Source organism: Hibiscus syriacus, unplaced genomic scaffold, assembly GCF_006381635.1.
Source record: "Hibiscus syriacus cultivar Baekdansim isolate YM2019G1 unplaced genomic scaffold, ASM638163v2 tig00111427_pilon, whole genome shotgun sequence".
Classification (NCBI taxonomy): Eukaryota; Viridiplantae; Streptophyta; class Magnoliopsida; order Malvales; family Malvaceae; genus Hibiscus; species Hibiscus syriacus.
Window position 1 is genome coordinate 2,203,764 of NW_024063088.1, and position 23,811 is coordinate 2,227,574.

At 31.5% G+C, this 23,811-nt stretch overlaps 2 pseudogenes; one reads left to right on the plus strand and one right to left on the minus strand.

Moving 5' to 3' along the window:
• Nucleotides 1-4,437: 4,437 nt before the first annotated feature.
• LOC120163124 lies at nucleotides 4,438-6,415 on the minus strand (annotated as a pseudogene).
• Nucleotides 6,416-8,610: 2,195 nt separating this feature from the next.
• On the plus strand, nucleotides 8,611-15,226 carry LOC120163125 (annotated as a pseudogene).
• Nucleotides 15,227-23,811: the final 8,585 nt, after the last annotated feature.

Below are 23,811 nucleotides of genomic sequence, written 5' to 3' on the forward strand. Positions count from 1 at the left end.
TCATATCCTAAATTCAATTCAACACTCAAACATTAATTTCCAGCATATCAAATCAATTATTAAATAATTACACAACTCCACAACTTTTTCAAAATTATTGATTAGGTCTCCAACTTTTCAAAATTACAATGGTCCCAAAATTTATAAGGATTGTAGAATACTTCCTACATTATTTCCAGCCCTTACATAATTTTTTTCAGAATTTTCCTCATCCTTTAGGACCAAGGCGAATGGTTCAAAGTTCCAAAACTAGGTTTTCATGATTTTGCTCGATTTGATTCGATTCAAGCATGAAATCAACTTCCATCCACCTTAAATCATCTCTACAATCAAAACCCTAATCAAATTTCATCAAAACAAAAAGTTCCATAACTCAATAATTTGGTCGAATTTTAAAGAACAATTTCTAGGAAGATTGAACATGTTTTAATCATTAAACAAGCTTGAAAATGAATCTAGAACCTAAAAACATCAAGATTCCATCAAATTCATGAACCCAAATGTGAACACAAACCCTAGATTTGGGATCTTTGAATCAAGCAGTTTAGCAAGCATAAATGGTACCAAAAGATAGCGTTTATCGTTTAGAACAATTTCTATTTCACGTCACAATCCGAAATCCAAAGGAAATGGCTCAAAAATGGAAACAAATTTTTTTTTCTTACCTTGGGAGGAGCTAATGTCCATACTGGTGAAAATGAAAGAAATATCCTTGATAATATTCATCTTTCTTTATAAATTATTGAATTAAAAATTCATTAAATGCTAAATTACCAATTTACCCTTAAAATTAAATATATTTACTAATTTACCCTTAATGAAACTTGATGTTTACCATAATACCAAGCCTCATAAACCTTATCATTCCGAAGTTAAATATGAACAAAATATTTCCCACTTTACCGTTTGCCCTTACAATTTTCTTAAAATTACAATCTTGCCACTTTAATCCAACGGTCCAAATTTAACATGGAATTAAATTCTCAATTCCAATGTCCATATTATTTTCCTTACCGAATTTTTATTGGACTTTATCACTTTATAGCTTTTAATATCAATCTGTACGAAAAATTGATTCCCACATAAACGTCATTCTTGGGGGGTAAATACTCATTTACAGGGCCGGATTAAACACCTTTTTAAATTACATTTTAGTCCCCAAACTTTTCCAAAGTTTACTTTGGCTACTTAACTTTCAAAATTTACAATTTGGTCACTAACCAAAATTTTGGGGTATTACAAGAAAAAAGTGAATTGTTGTCGTCTTCGATCTTTAGGTTAGGTAGATCGAACACTTAAAAATATTTTTAATGAATTTTTAGAAAAATCATTTTGAAAGACAAGTTCCATGTTTTACTATAATTCATTTTAAGGGTTCGAGAGTCGATTACGCGTGAAGAAGGCTAAGCTTCCAACATCCGAAATCGATACCTAAATGATACATTGTCTAGATATTAGAAATTACAAACTCGAGTATACATTTAAATTATCATTAATGAATGCACAATACATACTATATCGATTAGTTGATTTCAAATACAACATAATCAATTGTACATACAAAAATTGATTATTGTGCTTCTTCAACAAGCCACGTAAATAAATATGAGCACGCATGGTCATATACCCTAATAAATACCGAAGGAATAAGAAAGATACTTATAAAGGATGATAATAAACTGAATACTTATGATAATAAATAAGATAGGACTATTTAAAATGTCAACCGCAATCACTATTTTTTTCTCGGCAATTTTATTATTAATATTAGATCAAACCGAATTATATGTCTCGTTAAAACCTCCCTAAACTTAAATAGAATAAAGAGTACATACAATTTAGCCAAAAAAAAACTTACAACATAAAAAAAACAAGTCGATCTAGAGAACCAATTAAACGATCTAACAAACACATTCAGCATCCACCGCAATCACTATTAGTATAAAATAAATAATGTCTTTAGAACAAATGTAGAGTGTGACAATGCTTCAATAAATAACTATGATTATAGTTATTTTGAGTATAAAGTATGTTCGTACAAATACAAGTGCATGTGTAAGTGTAATTACGTGTTTTCAACACGTATTGTGCACATTCTTTTTAGATAAAATTTATATTATTTTTTTATATTTTGACCATTTTATATTTTTTTTAATTCAACTCAATCTTTAAAATTTGGACCCTTTTTTACCATATCAGCAGAAAACGTTATGGAAAGTGTTTTTTCACAAAACGCACATTTATCCATGTAACAGAAAATAGTATCAATCCGGAAAAATCTAAAATATGTGCTATTTTCAGTATTGATTTGATATTTGAGTTAAAAAGCCTAACTACTAATCTTACATTTAAATTATCAGCATTTGAGCCCCTAATATGAAGCATATGATCTATAAAGTACAACTAGCAGCAAAGAAATCAAATACCAAAACATGATAATTGCCGTATTATTATTTTTACCCGAAGAAAAATGCAAACTAAACCAATTTGGACTATTAACAAGCTGTTCTCTACTTGATATATTAATGTAATGCTCCAAGGTACTATAGCAAAGTCGAGTGGCTTAAGAAGAAAATAATGCAAACTAAACCAATTTGGACTATTAACAAGCTGTTCTCTACTTGATATATTAATGTAATGCTCCAAGGTACTATAGCAAAGTCGAGTGGCTTAAGAAGATACTAATTCATACTTTAATCCTAGATTAATATCTTTATTCATGCCTGAATAAATGGAAAGTACAGGGTAGTACATAGAATGTCAACTACAGCATTAGCATAGTGTAACGTAAGGTTCAACTAAACTCCAGTTTTTACTAAAACGGGGCTGGATTTTTAAAAATTAGTATGGGATGACTACAAAATAATATATGTTCAGAATTTTTTTTATTATTAACAGTGTACACACACCTGAAAAAGCAACTGCTCTGAAAGTTTTAGACGTATTGTACATAAAAAAAGCAGATTTCATGACCATTTTTTGTCGTAATTCAAGCTACCAATTACTACTGTCATAAACAACACACAGCAGCTACATGCTGCCTTTAGCTTCAATACACAGTCCCTATGATGAATTATAATCGACTGCAAGATCTAAAACAGGACATGCTATAATTTTTCTTAAAGAAATAAATTGGAAAAAGAAAAAAAAAAAGCCAATGAAGAAAAATAAACAATGCTTGATCAATAACGTTCTCTGGTTCCGAAAGCAGCCTAAATAGATATGACATTACGTCAATGACTAAGGAAAGAATGAGCAACAGAGAATAAACGCTTTGTTTATTCCACTTGTTTATCATAATGTCACTACAACAAAATTTCTTATTAGTGGCATCTATGTTATTGTCACTAAAACTTTAATTTATGTTGCTAGATGTATTTTGTGACGTAAAAGCCAATATCATAACGATCGTCACCCTAGGTGTGTCACTAAATGTCAAAAGTGACGATATATGTGTTATCGTCATGTATTGTTAAATATATAGTGACACTAATGGATAACGACATAGTTTAATTTGCATTCAGTGACAATTACTTTTGTCACCAAATGATGTACATTTTCGTCATTAATAAATCATATCGTCTCCAATAACACAATAATTTCATTGTATACGTGACGAAAAGAAAATTATCACATTGTTAGTAACGTAGTATATCGTCACCTAATAATAGCATGTATGCCATTTATATATAACGCCACTATATAATTAATATTCAATGACAATTAATTATGTCACTAAATTATGTAAAATTTCGTTATTAATGATTTATATCATCACGGACAATACATTAAAATCAACCTATATGTGACGAAAGAGATATTATCACATTTTTAGTGACATAATATAAATGTTACCTAATAATATTATGAATGACGTTAATGCATAACACCACTTTATAATCTATAATCTATGGCAATTGGTTATGTCACTAAATTAAATAAGATTTCATTATAATTTTATAATCACAAATAATGCATTAAAATTAACTTATATGTGACGAAAGAGATATTGTAACAAAACACAAATAATTTATATTCTGACATTTTTAATGACAATATATATAAAATAAAATTATTATACAAATCTAAATAAAAAATAAAATAGTTCACTTATTGCAAAATAATAAGATTTAAACAAATATTTCACTAAATACATAATAATTTCATTTCTATAAATATAAAATGTTTAAATGTTTACAGAAAATAAAATAATATGATAATAATATGACTTGTAGAATATTTCGTTGTAACAATCTCAATCCAAACCTTGAGTCGGTTGTGGTTATGTTGATGTTGAGTTTGTGGTATCATTTGAAGCTACAAATTAAAATAATCAACATTAGTTACTACAATTAATATATATAATAATTTTATTTAATTAACTATATTGTTTACCTGAAATGGTGAATCCTTGATTAAATCAAACGGTGAAATTGTTTAGCACCCATTGATGTCTGGTCGAAGAACTTCACCACCCATGTCTTCTCAATCATTCATAGACGAGGTTTATGAATTTTCAAGTAGTTTTTCACAGTTAAATACATCTCAGCCATATCTTCATCATCATCTAGCAAGTGCTCCAATTCATCCCTTACCTGAGAATAAGTATATACATAAGTTAGAATTGAAAATGGAAGAAAGAAAAAGAAACAAAAAATGGAAGTTAAAACAAATACATTGTTCAATTTATTGATGTCAACTCGGCTCAAATGTCACACATATGACATTCTGCATGGTTATGTTTAAATACACAACCTTCCAGTTATTGCAACTAATTGACTTTTAATTTGGCGAACCCGCTCCAAATTGAGAGTAATGATCTTTGATGTCAATTTATCTAAGGCATGATGAGCCTCTAGCTCCAATGTCTTTGCCTGCACCGGAATAAAACAATAACCAAACATAACGAGTAAAACAGCGTGATGGTAACAAAAAAGTTCACAGACAAACTAAGAGAGAGAGTTACTAACTTCATTTTCTAAGCAGCTTCAAGGCATGCCTCCAATGCAACAAACTCAAATGGGAGAATCTTGGAGCCATTTGGGTTCTCAAGACTCTGTTTCTCTTCCGATTACCTTCATCATCCAGATTCTGCGGCTGTGAAAACCTTGATGACAAATTTTGAGAACTCGATCGAATTATGTAGTTGGAATACACTGTACCTTCCTAAAGAAGAAAACTAAACGATTTGGCCAATGAATATGAAAAAGAATCAGTTGTCGAGCCCAGTAACAAAATGAAAATTGGTAGAGAACCAAGAATGAACTAGCAGGAGCTAATATTGACTATTTTCCTGACTCAATTTTTTCTGTAAGTACCGGCACTTTGAATATTTACAAGGACACGACCCTCCAAGAACATTCCATATACAAGGAGGAACTTTTAAAATTTAAGCATTCGAGTGTGGGCATACCCGTACCCATCACACAATTGAATCCGAGTAACCTAGGATATTAAGCTATAGCAACATGACTGACTGACTACTTGCAACTAGAAAGAAGGTAAATGAGCTCGCAAAGCAGCAGCTGGCTGCTACTGAGCTTATCACCGACATTCTGAGAGCTGCCAAGCTGATTATTAGTTACGAAAATGGAGTGTAACCACCAGCTGAGCTAGCATGTATCTATAAGTTAAGTCATAAATTGTGACAGGATAACAGTTAAGCTCATTATCGCTAAATTCTAGAAGGCAAATATGTTGTTAAAATTCCACTACGTTACTTAGAATCGGAGGCAAGTGTTGATTTGACTGCAATTATGAAGGAAATATATCAATTTATGTATTTTCTCCCCTAAATTATCAATTCACAGTGAATACTGTAATTGAATACATGATTTTACCTAATTGAAATAAGAAAATTTCATCGATGCAAAAATAAAGCAGGAAAACCAATAAGAACTCTAAATCAAAATGCCATATAGAACATCAACTAAACAAATATATATATACTAACAATTAATAAATAACGAACCTGTATTTGGTTGCTTGAAAATGGCACAAAATTCGGCTCTGAATCTCATCAACAAGGGGGTAACCCAAGGATCCTTAGAATTCAAAAGCAAAACCTCTTTGTGATGATTGCCTTAATATGTTCCAAGTTAATCACGATCGCCCTTTCATGACCCAGAATCGTAGACGGGTACGACAGAAGCGGGTCCAATATCCGAAGATCTCGAGCGGGTAAACCCGTGCGTCACATGATTGCATGTTTTCCGGCCTCTACCATCTGGGTGTGGCACGTCGAGTCCAGTATATGCCATGCCCGAACACCGGTCCCCTTCTTCTGATGACTAGCAACGGTGGTGGCGGCTTGAGCTTGATTAGGGAACGGAGCGGTTTGGGTCGACTTGTCATTTTGGGCTTTATCTTCTGAGGAGCATTGGATATTGAGAGTTAGCGGCAACAAATGATCCATTTAGATATTTATAGCCTGCGTACTCTAACTTACGCGGTGGTGTTAAAAAAAATTCTTAGTACCCACCTTTTACCGGCGCCGCTTTTGACTTCTTTCACCGTAAACAAAAGGATAAAAAAATAGGGCATGAAATAAAAGCCCTTTTGTCCGAAAATTAAGGATGATTTGAGTTAAATGTTAACTTGAAATATGATAAAATTATATAAATATGTATATTAAGCATCGATGTTGTTTTTAAGTACTGGTTCGATAGGATAATGTTTTAAATATTGGTTCGAAGATATAATATAAATGGATAGTTGATCCTTATAATATAACTCAAACAATTTTTGGATCAAATTTTATTGTATCTCAATCAACAGATTAATATTCAACTTAGACGTTCATTAATTTTTTTTAATAAAAAATGACAAGTTTAGAACATATGAATAGTCATATGACTATTTTATAATTTTTAATAATTAGAGAACTCAATAAAATAATATCATAAAGTTGAAATATCATTTTATAACTTTTAATTATTAAGATTTAACAAAGCACACTCATCATTTGTGTGATTTAGCCAAAAAAATAATTTTCCTTTATTTAATTTCTTAAATTTGATTATTTTCCTAAATAAACTCTTAAATTTGAATATTTTTAAGTGAATAATATTTTTAATAATTATTTAAGTAATATCATTTAAATATAATTACAAAATGATTTTTTTTAATAAAGATAGGTCAAGTTAGTCATATTTTTAATAAAGATAGGTCAAGTTTGAGCATATCTTGTGAAGGTGAAATTTTACATCAGAAACATTTATTTATTAAATGAAGAATTATCAATGTGAAAAGCATATCTGGTCATTTCTTTTTTATGATTTATTATTTTATGTTTTACTCTAAAAAAATCTTTGAATGTGAGATAATCTAATATAGAATAATGTCAATAAAATAAAAAACACAAAAAACTCTATAAATTGCATTATTTAATAAGGTTGTTAGATTATCTTATTTTTTTAGCATTAAGTGACATATTTTCATGACGTCTTTTAAAATTGTCATATAAAAAAGAGAGATAAGAACAAGTGACAAATAATTGATTTCGTCGTGCTAAAACAATTTTTTTTGTGACAATAATAAAATGTCACTTTTAGTATCTTATAAAATATGACAAATTAAATTGTCACGAATAAAACTTATTAGTGACAAATGTGTAACGCCACTAATTCAAATTGAATCGTCATTATAATAAATCGTCACTAATACTTGCTTTTCATTAGAGACGATTTTAAAACGTCATTATTTTATTTAAATGTCATTAAAAGGTTTCCCACCAAAACATTTGGTAGGAAGATTTTGGCGCCAAACATATAGTGAAAAAATCAATGACCATTTTTAAATTGTTATAAAAGATATACTATTAATCAATAAATATGATGAAAATAAAAAAACATCACATTCACTACAGCAAAAGTGTTCTGTAGTGACGTTTTTAACGGCGTTTTAAGGGCAAACGCCACAAAATTTAAGCATATCGCGGCGTTTACTATCCAAACGCCACAAAATGATACTTTAGCGGCGTTTTTTAAACAAAAGCCGTAATAGAGTGGTAATTTAGCAGCATTTATAGCTAAAACGCCGCAATAGAGATGTTTATAGTGGCGTTTTTTCAACAAACGTCGCAATAGAGTGGTAATTTAGCGGCGTTTTTACACAAACGTCGCGATAGTGTTGTTTATATTGGCGTTTGTTCAACAAACGACGCTATAGATAAGTAATTTCGCGGTGTTTATCAAAAAAACGCCGTAATAGTATTGTTTATAGTGGCGTTTGTGCAAAAAACGCCGCAATAGAGTAATAATATAGCGGCATTTTTCCTACAAATGTCGCAATATGTTGTTTATCGTGGCGTTTATATTAAAACTCCTAAAAAATATACAGTACAGTGGTGTTTTTTTAAAAAAATGCCGTAAAAGGGTCAATATATGCTTAGTTGCCCAATCCCTAAAATCATTTCAGCTTTACTTCCCTAAAAGGGATTTCTCTGGTACAACAACAGCCCTCACACGATTGCAGTCGACGTCATCTTCTGTAAGTCTCGACGACCAAATTTGCCCTCTCAGTAGCGAACAATTATCTCACGATTGCACGGTTTGATCCTTTCTCTCACTACTGAACTTTTTTCATTTATTTTTTGTTGGTATTATGAAAATGGGGAAAACCCAGAAGCTAACGTAATGGAGAAATATAATAGTTTTCGAATAGGAAAAGAATATCTATACATATTGTTTTACTGGTTTACTGCTTGGGAGAAGTGTTTTTTTGCTTTCGAATAGAAAAATAATTACTTTTGAAAATGTGAACAAATGGTTGTGGTACAAAGAGCAGGTGTTGCATTCAGTAAGAGAAATTATCGTCGGAATGTCCACGTGGCGTCTTTGCTCTGACGATGGATCAAATTATCGTCGGGAGGCTATCAGTTCGAACTTGCCATCCAAACTCGATGATGACCCAAAAGGCCCTCATATTGCAAACCACCCTTCCATGTCCGATCTCCTAAATGAAGGTAATAATTAATCGCTGAAAGTTTGTGGCGCTAAACTTTTTTTTACTATAAAATTTCATAGATCGCACGCATGTAGGATGTTCAAAGCTTATTGAGAACGATGATAGAGGAGTTGATAAATACCCGATGTTTAGAACCGAATTTGGTAACTCTGTGGCATTGAAAGAATCCTCAAATAGAAAAAGCAATATCTATCCTCAATGAAGAAGACGTTACCTCTACTGTTACTCCAAGTAAACCTTAATATAATCTATTTAATTTTTTTTAATGTTTGATTATGTTTCCAAGCCACCTCCAATCAAGTTTCATATTTTAGGTGGAAGGTCGTTATCTGTTTCAAGTGAAGCACTGAAGAGCGCATGGAGTCTTCTTGGTGAACCAGAGATAGGGGATTTATTTGGTGAAATGGATGAAGAGTTTCTCCATATAGAGTTTTCACGGAGGAAAAACTTAACGATGTGTCGTCAAAAAAGGAAAACAGTTTTTTTACGTCCTTTCCCCATGAAGGAGCAATGAAGACTAAATTCTAGTGAACAATATTGTTAAGATTGTTTATGCATAACTTTAATGTTGGAGTGGATTTTAATGTATTTTGTTGTTAAGTAATTGTATGCATAATGTGTGCCTTAATTAAAATATATGGTTGTTGTTAATTATATTAAGCGTTATGATAGTAAATTAAGTTTATGTAGAGAAGAAATGAAATATTTAAAATCAATTAATCTTATATAAATAAAGGTAATTAGCGGCGTTTGTATAACCATAGACCTAACTTTTACGGCGTTTGTATCAAAAAACGCCGTAATATGTTCATCCATAGTGGCGTTTTTTCCCAACAAATGTCGTTTCAAGGATAATGATTTAGCGGCGTTTTTATATAAACGCCGTAAAATAATAGAACTTTAGTGGCGTTGTTATTAAAACGCCGCTATAAAGTATTACTTTAGTGTCGTTTTTAAACAAAAACACCGCAAAATATTTGGACATTAGTGGCGTTTTTATACAAATGCAGCAATAGATTTAATATTTAGTGGTGTTTTTTAATCAACGCCACAATATAAAATAACTTTAGCAGCGTTTTTAAGAAAACACCGCTATAGAGGCTTAAGTTAGTGGCGTTTTGAAACACAAACGCCGCTCAACATTTGGACAGTAGTGGCATTTTTTAAGTAAACGCAGTGATAGAGTGAAACTATAGCTGCGTTTGGATTACAAACACCGCAACTTTCTATAAAACCCCCCAAATTTTGCGACTGAGCCCTAGCCCTATTCTCTTCATCGTATTATTCCCCAATCAGTTACTCAGTTTCCTCCATCAACCCTCGCATCGGTTCTCCACCATCGGCGATAGTCACAAAGGTAAGAACATCTTCCTCTACCATCGACCTTTTGACTCTTATTTCTTTATTTCTCCGCTTTATTCCTCCTTTGGTTTGATTTCTTCGAAGCATTTCGTTTTGATTCATTTTGATAGCACTAAATTTCTATTCCGATTTTCTGCTTATTTCTTTATTTTGATTCAATGGGCATTGTTCCTTTAATGCATTTGTTAGAACCCATGTCACGAAAAGTTGAATAATTTGATTTAATTGATGCACCGTGCAAACTGGGTCTTTGTATTTTCTACAATTTGTCCATTGTTTAAAATATATGAATAGATCAAGGCCCCAGTGATTGTGGTTGGTTGAAACTTGATTTATGAGATGAACGTCAGCCCATGAACTTGGAACAAGTCATGGCACCAATCATGCAACAGTTCAGGGAGATCGAAACCTATATAGAATGTTCCGCAGATACTCTAATTCAGGTTTCAATTTTCTTTTGTACGTTTTTTAGGTTTACATCACACTCATTTTGTAGTTTGTACTACATCTATCTTTATGATGTTATGGCATTAGGATTAGCAGTTCACCTTTTAAATGTTGGCTGTCAGCTATAGTGAGAATCAAGACTTAAGCTTCCATCGTTGTTTTGTTATTTGATGTAATATACTTCCTGTTTTATATTTCTTTTGAGCAATTGGTAAATGCTACCTTTATGTTTGTTAAATCCATTTACCATTTTTTGCCTGTTTAGTAGGTAAAGATATTGAAGGTCAAAATATAAGGTTACATTTTTATATCTCCAGGTGCCTGATGTATTCTATTATGCTCAAAAGGCAGTTCTGCATCCAACAGCTCCACTATTTGATCAAGAGAAACAAACCTTGAAGCCACGATGTATCAGGGCATTGAAATAAATATTTATGCTTTGTGATCATGATATGGACGGAGCCCTTAGTGATGCAGAGTTGAATGAGTTTCAGGTATTCTTTTCTCTTTTGTTGCTTTTTTTTTTCTTAACCACAACTACTTCTCTCCTAGAAACTTGGAAGGTTTGACATGTTGCACAATATATAAACATGTTAAATGCTTTAATGGTCCATTACAACCTACTAAGATTATGGGTGTAAAGAGGGTGGTTCAAGAGAGGATAAAAGGAGGAGTCAGTGACCTTGGTCTTACACTTGAAGGGTTCCTATTTATTCATGCTCTTTTTATAGAAAAGGGGCACCTTGAGACAACTTGGGCTGTCTTGAGGAAGTTTGGATATAATGATGAATTAAAGCTTCGGGATGACATACTTCCAGTTCCAACCAAGCATTCCCCTGACCAGGTGACTCTTAGTTTTGATAGTGGACATAACTATTATTTGTTCAAACTGACATTGATGCTATTGTCTTGTTTTTCCTTGTATATATTTGGTTTAAATTCCAAAGCACTTGATTAATCATATATATGGTAATATGTTCGGTCCGAGCCTAGAATTAGGTTGGTAATTTTCTCAAGAATATTAATCAGCTCTGTCATGCTTCATGGATCTCAATATGAAGGAAATATAGAGCTTTCTGTTAAATATATATCATTAATTCTGAAGTTTTAGGTACTTTACAGCATCGCTATTTGTTCTCCCAATATCAAATTCGTTTGTTTGTTGATTAGTTGTACTGCCTATAATTTTATTTTAATTTATTCCATGATAACTTCTTTTATGGGGATAGTGTTATACTTCTAAATATCCTGTAGAATGTGGAGCTGACAAATGAAGCTATGGACTTTTTGCGTGGGATCTTCCGATTGTATGAGAAATTAACTTTTAGCCTTGTCAATCTACTTCTACTGCTTTCATTTACTGATCATTTTTTTCTCGTATAAGAAATTAACTTTTAGACTTGGCCTCTGCTGTTGTTTACCCATTATCCTATTTGATTTTTAGAATATATTTCTATTAACATATTTGTTGTCCTTAATTCAGTCCATGGACTACAGAGCCTTACATAGAGGTTGCAGAGAGAACGCCTCAAGGAAATTTAACACTTAATTGGTTTTTATCTGAGGGTTGTTGTGCTTACTACTCATTCCTTGATTTCTTACTCTTGTTATAACATGTGATATCATCTTAGTGGCTATCTTGGGCCATTTATTTCTGTTATGAGTTTTGTCCATATCCTAAATTTTCTGCACAGCACAGTGTCTTAAGGATCCTACTCGTGGCACTAGAAGCGTTTATGGATTTCACAAGATTTTTATGCATTTTCTAATTTGCATTTGTAAACCATATGGCAATAAGTATTGACCATCGGGATGCTGTTGATCTGAAGTTCCACTTACTTGCAGTGCATGGTCTTATTAAGTGGCTAATATTGCTGGATAGTTTCATAATTTCTTTAATTAAATTCTCTATGGAAGTACTTTACCATTTCACCATGTTTATTGTCAACTAAACATCACTGGCTATACTAATGCTTTATCTACATGTAGAAAAATATGATTGCCTCCCACCTCCGTTAGTATTTTGGGTTTATCTGTTCTCTTCTCTGTGCTCTTTTAGCATGGGACTTCAATTCATGGTTCTGAGATCAGATTTATTTCTTGGGTTTGTTAAAAATGCAGGTCTTATCTTGTTGGTATTGATTGATATTTTAACAATTTTATTCTAGTCAATCTACTTCTTAACTCTAACTCTCATTATATACGTGGTCTGCAGTGGGCCTGGATGACAAGTCTGGAGCCAGCATTGAGTTTGGCTAATTTGATTTGCATTGGATATGGTGGAGATCCAACTTCAGCCCTTCGTGTCAGTAGGCGACGATTTGTAGATTGTAAGAAGAAACAGACGGAAAAAATGTTTTTCACTGCTTTGTTTTTGGTCTTAAAAAATCCGGGGAGTCCACTTTGTTGAATTCAATTATAGGAAGGTGTTGACTATCAACCACTAATCAGTTTACTGATTTTGCTAGTTCTTTAGCTTCTTTCGTTCATCTACTAAAATTATACTATTTATTTGTCTTCCTATTCTTGATACTATGGTTCATCGATGAGAATAACATTTGTTCTGCAGGTCTTTCTCAAGTAACTACACTCCAACAAATGATGTACGTTATGTATCGAATGTTGTTGAACAGATTGGGGTGAGTAATAACTGTTGATATGCCATATGACCTGGAATTTTCTTGTAATTCACTTGTTTCCTCTTTCTTTTTTACCACCCTATCTTTTCCCTGTGAGATCATTGACCATGATGGTGGGGTGTAAAATATTAGTTAAAAAAGACTAGGTTATTAGTTACTACAATGTCCTTGGGAAAATAAATTTATTTTCTTTGGTTTATAAGATTCTTGTGTATTGAAAACGTGGCTGCTCATTTCTGATGAGTTTCAGATTTAATGTGGCAATCTTTGTGATCCTGTTGACATTACAGGGTTCTCAGAAGACCCTTATTTTACAAGAGATACCAGAAGATGGAGTTAAGAAATTACTGTCCAACAAGGAGTGTTTGGCTGCCTGTGATGTAGTCGGGTGCACTGTCAAGGATCATTTGTTACTCCTAGCAAATATTTTGGATCCAGTTCATCACAGTACAAGTCATCACAGTCTCAATCTTCCCAATTAGAAGTTAGTCGTTTAAAACAAAAGTTGGCTGATATTGATCAACAAATGGCTAACATAAAAACAGAAAATGAAGCAAGGGAAGCAGCGGTAGCATAGAGAGAAGCAACATATCAGCAGAGATGTGAAGAATTTGAAAAATGACTCAATGATATGATGTAGATGCTACAAAAAAATCAACCTCAAAATCCACCATCATAGTCTCATTTATGTTATCAGCATTCTGTTAATGTTACTGAACCGTGTTTAACTGAACTTATATTACGTTAATGAAAAATTTTATTTATTATATTAGATTTGCGTTGCTTGTTATTGATATAGAGTTTGATGTTATAGCTGTTATGTTTGTTGGATAATGAAATAGGTTGAAAAAATAGATTTGGGGGTAATCGACAATAATTTTTTAATTGGTTAAATTCTGTGTTATTTAGCGGCGTTTGTATAAAAAAAACGCCGCTATATATAAGACCTATCGCGGCGTTTGTATCCTAAAAACGGCACTATATTCCAGTCCTATCGCGGCGTTTGTACCCTAAAAACGCCGTTAAATACCAAACCTATTGCGCCGTTTTCATAAAAAAATGCCGCGAAATATCAACATTTATTGTGACGTTTGTGATAAAAACGCCGCTAAATATTGACACCAATTGCGGCATTTTTAAGACAAACGCCGCTAAATATCGGTACCTATTGCGGCGTTTGTTTAACAAACGCCGCTATATATCGTTACCTATTGTGGCGTTTTTGGTTAACAAACGCCGCGAACTTTAGCGGCGCCATTTTCAGCGGCGCATTTTTTTTCATAATGCCGCATATATTTTTTGCAGCGCTTAAAAACGCCGCTATAGGTAAAAAAAGGCAGCAAAAAATCATTTTTGCTGTAATGATTATAGTATGTTTTGAGACGATATACGTAACGTGATTTAGAAATTGTCATAAATTGACAAATTTATTGTAGTGTGTCGTTAGCCCGAGATTAGGACGAATATGCAGATGGTTTTATGCAGTGAAAAGTCTTAGTAACTTGCTATGGTACAGTGATATCTTTGGAAATACGCATGAATAAGCAAAAGTTTGAGTACATGGCCCATTACCAAGCTTTTTAAAGTTCAACAAATGCGTAGAGGGTTGACAGACAGCCTCAGAAAGCTGGTCCGCCAATTGTTGCTTGTGCCCTATAATGGCGGTCTCTAGAGATGCAAGTGCAGCAGGACTCAATGGATTTGTTTCCTTTCCTTCAGCAATTGCACGATCTCCTTCATCAATTGCTTCATTGACTCTCTTGTCAACTAATAAAACATCCAGGAGATCAGGGAATTCAACTGATCATTGACTGGTATATGTGAAGACGTTCCTTAACAACTTCTCGAGTATCATCACGTCGACTAATAAGCTTAGATGCACAAAAAAGAGGAGGAAGTGGAGCCATGTATGTCCCAGGCCTGGTATATGTGGCCATGCTTTAACTCAATCAACTCCAGTATACTTTCTCTAAAAGCTTCCTGGAAATATTCCCATGTAATTCGATTAGTGTGAGTCCCCCTTATGTAGGGGTGACAATTAGGTCATTCAGATCGGGTTCGGGTTGGGTCATTTCGGTTCTAGATTGCATTTGATTTAGGTTCGATTCAGGTCAGATTGGATTTGGTTCGGGTTTAGTTCAAGCCGTGTCAATATTAGATCGGTTAGTTTCGGTTTAGGTCAACCATTAGATTTTCGGGTCAATTCGGGTCAACGTTTAGATTTTCGAGTCAACCTTTAGATTTTCAGGTCAACTGGTGTCGCTTTTTGTCATCAGAACTTTCGGTGTTGCTCTTTATTACTTATAATTCAAGAATTTTATGTGAATATATATTGCTACATCCCAAATTCAGAGCTATAAATTTTAGTTTAAGTCAATCGAATCAATAAATCTTTAAAATCAAGAATTTTATGTAAATATATATTGTCATAATCTAAATTCAGAGTTAGAAATTATTGCATCGGATATAGATATAATCTTTTAATTGAGGAAAGATTAGTGGTGGTTAACTAGTAGTATAGTATAAAATGATAATAAAGCATACATCAGTTTACTATTTATCAATGCTAAAAATAAATCAAATTATTCACACTTAGACTTAATTACCAGGTTAAAATCGGGTCGAAGTGCAGTTCGGATCAGATATGAGTAAACTAAATTCGGGATTGCTCTCTGTTCGAGTTAATTTCGGTTTGGGTTGCTTTCGGTTCGACTATTGGGTTACTCTCTGTTCGAGTTTTGGGTTACTTTCGGTTCAGATTGATTTCAGTTCGGGTTGCTTTCGGTCAAACTAAAATTCGAGTCGGTTTCAATTCGATTCTGGTTATTTTGGGTTTTAGATCAATTTTAGGTCATCCTATTAGGGTCTATATCAAATCTCGATTCGGATAATTTGGTTCAGATATTCGGGTACGTATCAAATTTACCAGGTATATCCTTATGACACCTTTCCACCAAAGTATGCATCATCTCTCAATACAGATACCATGCACTTTACGTTGTACTGTAGTCTACACTATATCATAATTCATAAAGTATACTTTAGGTAGCCTCCATCAAATTGTAAAAGTTAGAATCAATTTGAATTTAAATAGGTCATTTTTTGGTCAAAATTTTGAGGATCTAATTGGTAACTCTATGAAATTTAGGGGACTTGAATGATAAAATTAAAATTTTAATGGCTTAATTAAAAGTTTTGGAATATTTTGGACTAATTTATTAGGTGCATAAAGATTGTACTAATAGGGAAATATTGATACGAAACAATAAGTATAGTTACTAAACTTCTGAAAAATTGAGATGATTTTTGAAATTTTGACTATAATATCGATACAGAAAGTAATAGTATCTATACTTAAGGCATGAATTGTTTACATTTTTCTATTTGAATTATTTGTTTCATATGGTGTATGGGGTTCATATGCATGCTCTAGATTGAGCATGTTGAGTTCATTTAACGTATTTTAGGTGTTCGTGAGTATTTTCGTTGTAATATATGTACGTATAGGTATGTAAATTATTGATCGATCGACTTTTGTCACTCTGATAATTAATGTATCATTTTAAATTTGGATTGGATCATCCTAATTATGTTTGGGATATCACACAAATTATCTTCTTGTATGGACTTTAAACAACATAGTGGTTCTCATGTGAGTTAGGGGTGTGCAAATCCAGGTACCCGGGTTTTCGGGTACCCGTATCTTCCTGTAATTAATTTCTTGGCTCGTGTCTCGACCCGGATGTTATCGGGTACCCGGATTTTGCCCCCTTTTTTTTCAAATTATTAATTAAAAAACACACACACACAAATTTAAATATTCAAAACTTCGAATTACATTGTCCAACATCCAAACATAATTAAAAAATGTTAGTCCAACATCCAAACATAATTAAAAAAATGTCATTCGCATCATTGTTCATTTTTAAATATGGGTGACCAAAATAGAATCAAAACGTAATGTTAGGTATAATTTTGAAAAAAAATTAATCGAGTGACCAAAACATATAAGTGACCAAATAGGTAGTTTACCCTAAATAAAAATATATATGAATTATATTAGATAATATATAAGTGACCAAATAGGTAGTTTACCCTAAATAATAATCGAGTGACCAAAACATAAATTAGATGATATATAAGTGACCAAATAAGCAGTTTAGCCTAAATAATAATCGAGTGACCAAAACATAAATTAGATAATATATAAGTGACCAAATAGGCAGTTTACCTTAAATAATAATCGAGTGACCAAAACATAAATTAGATAATATAAAAGTGACCAAATAGGTAGTTTACCCTAAATAATAATCGAGTGACAAAAATAGAAATTAGATAATATATAAGTGATCAAATAAGTAGTTTACCCTTAAAAAAATCCCTACAAAAAATTAAATTTTGTGACCCGGGTCCGACCCGAGAAATGTCAGGTCGGGTAATGTTTTTAGAAAATTACCCGTTTTTTAAGTTTGGATCCACGGGTCGATGGGTCAGATCAACCGAATCGATTATTTTTGCACAACCCTAATATGAGTTGTTTGGTCCTCTTTACCCCATGAGCCACGATCCTTATTTAGATTTTCAACCATAGAAAGTTACCTTCTAAATGCAAATACCCTTTATAATGTCACTTTCTCATAGTTTAATGTAGGAATCAATTAACTATATCTTAAAATAATAGGATTTTACCTAATTTTCTCTCTCTTTTGTTTTCATTAATCTCTTTTCTTCATCTTTGTGTTCGGCAATGACATTAATCTTGGTGTTAGTCGTTAACCGCTAATATTTATTATTTTTTTTTTTTTTATTATGCATCTTTTCTTTTTTCTTGTTTCTAAATTTTTAATAATATTTATAGCTTTATGACACATTTTTTTCTACTTTTATGGCATGTTTCCTATGCCTTTATGACATGTTTCTTATGCTTTTATGGCACGTTTTTGGTCATTTGGTTGTTGTTTTTGTCTATCCTTTTTTTTTTCTCAGGGTTGGATTCGACATCGTCACGACTGATCAAAATGATGCTTATTTGGATGTGCGATTTGTATTAGTGGATAGTTTTTTCACGTCATTCGACTTTGATTTGTGGTTTATCAGTGATCTTTCAATAGCTTGACCCCCTTTTGTGGTTCATTTACTGATGTGATCAGATTTATTCGTATATACGTTTTGTTCGAGTTTGTTTGGACAAATTTTTTAACCTAAGGTCCTTGTGTGTTCTTAAATGGCTAATTTTCTTGTGTTAATGATTATACGAAAAATATTCTTATTATGTGTTTAGTTTACGGTTATAATTGTAAATTTTTATTGTAATATGAATATTTTATAATTTTTAATAAAACAAGGGATCCTATAAAACAAAGAGAAAATAACCTCAGTGACCAAAAATCCTAGATAATATACGATTTTGACCAACTTTTTTTGGATTTGCGAAAATGACCACGAGACGAGACGAGACGAGACGGACGGCGGCGACAGCGGCAGCGCGCGAGAGTCCCCCTTGTTCTCTATCACTCAACAAAGAAGTGGGAAAGCCAAGCCTTAAATACCATTCCCAATAGTATTTCCAATACAATGTGGGATTGAGCATTACCAACACTTGTTTCCAATACAATGTGATTATTCAGGAAACAATTAACAATCATGCACCTTAAAACAACTGAATCAACAACCAATTGCATTAGTATTATACGATTAAATATGTCATAATTAAAAGTTAATCTACAATCAATCGCGATTATTGCAATTTTAACCAAAATATTCAAAAATAATATCACTATTTAAGGCTCAATCCCACATAGTATTGGGAACAAGTGTTGGTCATGCTCAAATTCCACATAGTATTGGAAACACTATTGGGAATGGTATTTAAGGCTTGGCTTTCCCACTTCCTTGTTGAGTGATAGAGAACAAGGGGGACTCTCGCGCGCCGCCGCCGCCGTCCGTCTCGTCTCGTCTCGGGTCGTGGTCGTGGTCGTGGTCATACGTGTCTTCGACACGTCCGCGCGGATACTATCTTTTTAGAGAAAATTCTTAAGAAACAAAATCTTTTTTACGAATTTGGAAAATCGCAACGACAACTGTAGACTATCGCAACGCGAAATGGAAACTCGCAACGCGATTTTCAACTATCGCAACGCGATTTTCACTATCGCGATAGTGGAGATCGCAATGCGAATTAGAGATCGCATTGCGATTTTGTTGGTCATTTTCGCAAATCCAAAAAAAGTTGGTCAAAATCGTATATTATCTGGGATTTTTGGTCACTGAGGTTATTTTCTCTAAAACAAAACTATTTGAACACAATATAACACAATGATTCTAAATAAATATGATTATTTATTTTTTTAATAATCTAGAATAATTATAAGGTAATGTCTATTTAAAATCTTTCTTAGCTATTAATAACACACACCCGTAGATGCAACTACTTGAATCCAAGACCAGTGGCAGAACTTGGTGATAGAATTTGGAGGTCAACTTAAAATTTTAAAAAATTTAGAGGTTTAAATTAAAATTTTCAAAATTTTTGAAGGGTTCCATTTACTTTTTTCTCAAAACAATTGGGATATAACTAAAACTTTTAAAAACTTGAGAGGCTTAATGAGAATTTTAAAAATTATGGGAGAGTTTAATTAAGAATATTAAAAAAATTTAAAGCTTAATCTGAATTTCTAAAAATTTTATGGAAGCCAAATGAAAATTTTAAAAAGATTTAAGTGATTAAATTATAATTTTTCAATTTTTAGAGAGGCCATGGCCCCCACATGCCCTTCTTATGTTCCACCCCTATAGAGAACTTTTAGAAAAAAAAACAATATACCCTTTAATTACCGGATGAGTTATAATATAATTATTTCTATAATTAACTAGTTCAAACGTTTTTTATAATTTCCTTCAAATATGATTAAATTATGCAACTAAGCGTATAAGTATAATTTCCTTCAAATATAATTATTATTTTTTAATTTTTCAATGAATGGTGTTTAATTTTTCAATGAATGCTTTTTAATTTTTCAATGAATGCTTTTTAATTTTTCAATGAATGCTTATTAATTTTTCAATGAATGCTTTTTAATTTTTTTACCAAACGCCCACTTTGGCTTGGGTGGTGTCTTTATCTTTCTATGCTTTTTCTTTGTATGATAACCTTTTGATCATGTATTTGATCCTCTGATGATAAATGAAATCATTGGCTATAAATAAAAATAAAACGTCTTTACCAAAGACCGGCTAAGATATGTAATTATTTGCATATTATAGTATTAAAAAGTTTATTAAATAACCAGCGAGGGTTGATTCAAGTGGTAAGAAGTTTAATATTGTTTAAGTAGGTCTTAAGTTCGAATCATTGTGTATTTATAAAATCTTCGTCGAGAGACTCACCCACCAAAAATACTCCAAATTTTAAATATATATTTTCACCATTTTTTTTCAGAATTAAGAAAATGCAATGAAGAAAGAAGCAAAGGATGGGACATGGTTGATAAGTTAACCTTGATGGATTGTCTCAAAATGCATACGTCTTGTTGTGTGGTGTTGGGAGCGTCCTCTTGGTGGATGTATCAACTCACATTTATGGGTGACATTAATTGAGTTTAGAAAAGTATTATACCCAATTCATATTAAGATAATTATACCCAATTCATATTAAGATAATTATAATTTTCTTTCTTTATTCTCATATGTATTCTTCTTATCCTTCTTATTACTTCATTCTTTATGTTTCATAAAAATCATAAGCTACAAAATGAGTTATTATAAATTATTAAAAATAAATAATTAAAATATATTAAAAATTAAATATTTTCATAAATAGTGTTTGATTGTCTCTCGTCAGTCTGAGATTAATGATTGTTATATAATAAAGTCATAAAAATTCAAAAAAAATTAATATTTTTAATTTTTATATATAAGCAATGTAAGTGTGCTTTACATTGGAATTTGATTTTTAATATTGTTTGAACATAAATAAAAATATGAAATTGAAAACTGAGAAAACAAGATAAGAGCGCTTTATATTGTAGCTTATTATAAGATGCGTAAAGACCCGTGAATAGCATTTAAAATTTTCAAAATATGATTATATGTGTATTGATACGAATAATTTACGATTTTTTAACTATATTTAGATACAAAATTCCTAAATATTGACTAATCTAATATGAACACTTTGTATAAGTGTTGATGATACTAATGTATGATAATGAAAATATGTTTAGTATACTTACATAAATAATATAAAAAATGCATAACATATGTAGTGATGATTTATATCATATGAAATTAAAAGTATTTTTTTTCGAACTCAACTATATGAATATACTTAAATTATCTTTGCGTCTATATGTTATGGGTATATATTACCCGTAATATATTATAGGTTGATAATGTTATCATAAAATGTTTGAGTTAAATGATACATTTCAAACACTCTCGATATGAAATCATGCTTGTGTGTTTATTTTACATGACTGAAATATGAATTATATACTAAATTAATTGCACGTATATGTTTGACATGGTTATATGCTTAAATGAACGAGATATAGTTAAATCAAAAATATGAAGAAAAAAAATTAAAATGATTCAATTACATGAAGGATTGAAAATGTTTATCTTATTACCAAAATGATATGAGTATAAGAAAATTTTCATTGTTATTGTGCCTAAACGTATATACAAAGAATTAAAAAAAAATAAAAATATATAAAAAATATTATTATATTTTTGATAGAAAATATGTTCAATAAATTACGGTAGACTTAAGTTGACGAGAATCAAAGACCATTTTCAATAAAAAAACATTTACATTTGAAATAACTTTTAAATATTTTTTTTAATAATTAATAATTTATTATTTTATATCTTATGATATATTTATTTTTTAAATTTTAACTGTATTTTTAGTATTTTTCAATTTTTCAATGAATTAATTTTTATTTTTAGTATTTTATATTTATCTTTTTGAATTTTTAAATATTTAAAATTTAAAATGATTTTTATTTTTTTTGTAAAAAATAAAATAAGTAATGTCCGCATTATAGACTGTCACATTAGCACAATGAATTGTTATGTTACTACGATAACGATTAACATCGAGTTTTGTTGGTTAAAAAGTTAGATTGATTTTTCTCAGTTTAAGAATTACATTAGGTGTAAAATAAGTCCAGACATCACATTAATATTTTAAAAGTTTGAGAGTCTAAGATAACATTAAGCCAAATTTTTTAAGGGTAAAGTATACAAATGGTTATAAAAAAAAGGTTTAAGGATTACATTAGGTGTAAAATAAGTCCAGCCTATTTTATTGAGTTCATTGACTATTAAAAGTTACAAAATGGTGACCCGACTATTCATTATATTCCAAACTCGTCTTTTCTGTTAAAAAATTGACGTTAGTCTGAGCTGAACGTTAACCTGCTAACTGAGATATAATAAAATATAATCTCATAACCACAAACGAATATCATATCTTAGTCAACATGTTAACGTACAACTCAAACGATCGTTAATTTTTTAACAGAAAATGACAAGTGTACACACTTGTTTTCGTCCGGGTTTTAATGAGATCATTTCATTTTAAATTTCAAACTTTTAATTTTATTGTAACCAATTTTTTATTAAGGATAATATTAAAATACTTTTAATAAATAAATTAGATTACTAGTTAGTTTAATTAATTATATATATACATATATAAACGTATGTATTGAAAATATTAATATTAAATTTTACTTGTTGCAGGTTACACAACTAAAAATCCAACTACAATTAAGCCCAATTGAAGCCCACAATTACAACAAAATAAATCCAAACAAAAAGTCCAACTTGAAGCCCAACAACCAAAAACCCTAAGGCCCATTAGCTAACTTTTGGTGTCTAGTCCTAACCCTAATTTTTAGAGTAAGCCGTCGCTCATCCAAGCTTCATCTCATCAGCCACCACTTCACCTCCACGCTAGCGAGCCACGTACAACAGTGGTCCTCGAACGCTCATCCACATCGACAGCTACCATGCAAAAACGAAAATCAGCAAAAAGCTAAAAAAAGGAAGCCTTTTTCATTTCTTATCATTTTTTGCAAAAGGGTTTATATAAACCCGAAAGAAACATATAACAAGGGTTTGAAAAAAACCCAACCCTTCGAAACTTGAAAGCAACATAATTTTTTTCAAGGTACCTTTTTATGTTTTTGCATGTTTTTTTTAAAGGAAAAGAAAAATTAAATGGAAAAGAGGGTTTGGGTTTATTTACCTTAGTTGTGTAAGCCCTTCACTAGAGTAGGGGTCATCAGAAAAGTAAAAAGACGTTGCCTTTTTGGGTTATAGGTCGATAGAAGCCCAAGGGTCGGGGTATTTCGACTAGTTAGGAGGTCTTTGGTTTATGAGTGAAGAA